This window comes from Odontesthes bonariensis, unplaced genomic scaffold, assembly GCF_027942865.1.
Source record: "Odontesthes bonariensis isolate fOdoBon6 unplaced genomic scaffold, fOdoBon6.hap1 scaffold_252, whole genome shotgun sequence".
Taxonomy (NCBI): Eukaryota; Metazoa; Chordata; class Actinopteri; order Atheriniformes; family Atherinopsidae; genus Odontesthes; species Odontesthes bonariensis.
The window spans coordinates 20,001-23,535 of record NW_027457460.1 but is presented as its reverse complement, the minus strand read 5'-3'; positions in this window follow the sequence as shown (position 1 = coordinate 23,535).

Genomic DNA, 3,535 nt, shown 5'->3' with positions numbered 1-3,535 from the left:
GGTTCAGAAAAACGTCAAAGTGTCAAAAAGTACCAGGGGCATGAAGCCCGGTTCAGAAAAACGTCAAAGTGTCAAAAAGTACCAGGGGCATGAAGCCCGGTTCAGAAAAACGTCAAAGTGTCAAAAAGTACCAGGGGCATGAAGCCCGGTTCAGAAAAACGTCAAAGTGTCAAAAAGTACCAGGGGCATGAAGCCCGGTTGAGAAATATTTTCTGAGTGCCAAAAAGTACCAGGGGTGAGAATCCCGGTTCAGAAAATTTTCTAAGTGCCACATAGTACCAGAGGTGAAAAAGTTTATAGTACCAGGGGTGATAAAGTTGGAAAAAATTTCTGTCAGAGAACGGGAAAAGGGGACGATGGGCCGAGTCAGCCCAAGGCCCGCCCCTATTCTCCCACACGACGAGGTTATTAGCAGACGACGAAAACACCATCTGCACGATTTCAGAAACCCAGTTTTCGGAAAAATATCTGAGTACCAGACTGGGACGGTGAATTGATAATCCGAAAGATGACACTTTCCACGGCCTGAAATGATGGAGGAAGGGGGCAAAAGCTCCAGCCTGGCTCCTGGAGGAGGGGTCCAAAGGCAAGAACGTGTGTCCGAGGATGGGTGCAGGAGAGCGGATTCAAGGCGCGGCTGACCGCTGGAAGCTCCAGGCCGGTTCCTGGAAGATGGGAGGCCGACTTTGGCAGAGCATGAGTCCGAGGAAGGTGCTGGAGAGCGGATTCAAGGCGCGGCTGACCGCTGGAAGCTCCAGGCTGGTTCTTTGAAGATGTGAGGCCGGCCTGGAGGAGAATGAGTCCGAGGAAGGTGCTGGAGAGCGGATTCAAGGTGCGGCTGACCGCTGGAAGCTCCAGGCTGGTTCTTTGAAGATGTGAGGCCGGCCTGGAGGAGCATGAGTCCGAGGAAGGTGCTTGAGAGCGGATTCAAGGTGCGGCTGACCGCTGGAAGCTCCAGGCTGGTTCTTTGAAGATGTGAGGCCGGCCTGGAGGAGAATGAGTCCGAGATAGGTGCTGGAGAGCGGATTCAAGGTGCGGCTGACCGCTGGAAGCTCCAGGCTGGTTCCTGGAAGATGTGAGGCCGACTTTGGCAGAGCATGAGTCCGAGGAAGGTGCTTGAGAGCGGATTCAAGGTGCGGCTGACCGCTAGAAGCTCCAGGCTGGTTCCTGGAAGATGTGAGGCCGACTTTGGCAGAGCATGAGTCCGAGGAAGGTGCTGGAGAGCGGATTCAAGGTGCGGCTGACCGCTGGAAGCTCCAGGCTGGTTCTTTGAAGATGTGAGGCCGGCCTGGAGGAGAATGAGTCCGAGATAGGTGCTGGAGAGCGGATTCAAGGTGCGGCTGACCGCTGGAAGCTCCAGGCTGGTTCCTGGAAGATGGGAGGCCGACTTTGGCAGAGCATGAGTCCGAGGAAGGTGCTTGAGAGCGGATTCAAGGCGCGGCTGACCGCTAAAGGCTCCAGGCTGGTTCCTGGAAGATGGGAGGCCGGCCTGGAGGAGAATGTGTCCGAGGAAGGTGCTGGAGAGCGGATTCAAGGTGCGGCTGACCGCTGGAAGCTCCAGGCTGGTTCCTGGAAGATGGGAGGCCGACTTTGGCAGAGCATGAGTCCGAGGAAGGTGCTGGAGAGCGGATTCAAGGCGCGGCTGACCGCTAAAGGCTCCAGGCTGGTTCTTTGAAGATGTGAGGCCGGCCTGGAGGAGAGTGTGTCCGAGATAGGTGCTGGAGAGCGGATTCAAGGCGCGGCTGACCGCTGGAAGCTCCAGGCTGGTTCCTGGAAGATGGGAGGCCGACTTTGGCAGAGCATGAGTCCGAGGAAGGTGCTGGAGAGCGGATTCAAGGTGCGGCTGACCGCTGGAAGCTCCAGGCTGGTTCTTTGAAGATGTGAGGCCGGCCTGGAGGAGAATGAGTCCGAGGAAGGTGCTGGAGAGCGGATTCAAGGTGCGGCTGACCGCTGGTAGCTCCAGGCTGGTTCTTTGAAGATGTGAGGCCGGCCTGGAGGAGCATGAGTCCGAGGAAGGTGCTTGAGAGCGGATTCAAGGTGCGGCTGACCGCTGGAAGCTCCAGGCTGGTTCTTTGAAGATGTGAGGCCGGCCTGGAGGAGAATGAGTCCGAGATAGGTGCTGGAGAGCGGATTCAAGGTGCGGCTGACCGCTGGAAGCTCCAGGCTGGTTCCTGGAAGATGTGAGGCCGACTTTGGCAGAGCATGAGTCCGAGGAAGGTGCTTGAGAGCGGATTCAAGGTGCGGCTGACCGCTAGAAGCTCCAGGCTGGTTCCTGGAAGATGTGAGGCCGACTTTGGCAGAGCATGAGTCCGAGGAAGGTGCTGGAGAGCGGATTCAAGGTGCGGCTGACCGCTGGAAGCTCCAGGCTGGTTCTTTGAAGATGTGAGGCCGGCCTGGAGGAGAATGAGTCCGAGATAGGTGCTGGAGAGCGGATTCAAGGTGCGGCTGACCGCTGGAAGCTCCAGGCTGGTTCCTGGAAGATGTGAGGCCGACTTTGGCAGAGCATGAGTCCGAGGAAGGTGCTTGAGAGCGGATTCAAGGTGCGGTTGACCGCTAGAAGCTCCAGGCTGGTTCCTGGAAGATGTGAGGCCGACTTTGGCAGAGCATGAGTCCGAGGAAGGTGCTGGAGAGCGGATTCAAGGTGCGGCTGACCGCTGGAAGCTCCAGGCTGGTTCTTTGAAGATGTGAGGCCGGCCTGGAGGAGAATGAGTCCGAGGAAGGTGCTGGAGAGCGGATTCAAGGTGCGGCTGACCGCTGGAAGCTCCAGGCTGGTTCTTTGAAGATGTGAGGCCGGCCTGGAGGAGCATGAGTCCGAGGAAGGTGCTTGAGAGCGGATTCAAGGTGCGGCTGACCGCTGGAAGCTCCAGGCTGGTTCTTTGAAGATGTGAGGCCGGCCTGGAGGAGAATGAGTCCGAGATAGGTGCTGGAGAGCGGATTCAAGGTGCGGCTGACCGCTGGAAGCTCCAGGCTGGTTCCTGGAAGATGGGAGGCCGACTTTGGCAGAGCTTGAGTCCGAGGAAGGTGCTGGAGAGCGGATTCAAGGTGCGGCTGACCGCTGGAAGCTCCAGGCTGGTTCTTTGAAGATGTGAGGCCGGCCTGGAGGAGAATGAGTCCGAGATAGGTGCTGGAGAGCGGATTCAAGGTGCGGCTGACCGCTGGAAGCTCCAGGCTGGTTCCTGGAAGATGTGAGGCCGACTTTGGCAGAGCATGAGTCCGAGGAAGGTGCTTGAGAGCGGATTCAAGGTGCGGCTGACCGCTAGAAGCTCCAGGCTGGTTCCTGGAAGATGGGAGGCCGACTTTGGCAGAGCATGAGTCCGAGGAAGGTGCTGGAGAGCGGATTCAAGGTGCGGCTGACCGCTAGAAGCTCCAGGCTGGTTCCTGGAAGATGGGAGGCCGACTTTGGCAGAGCTTGAGTCCGAGGAAGGTGCTGGAGAGCGGATTCAAGGTGCGGCTGACCGCTGGAAGCTCCAGGCTGGTTCTTTGAAGATGTGAGGCCGGCCTGGAGGAGAATGAGTCCGAGATAGGTGCTGGAGAG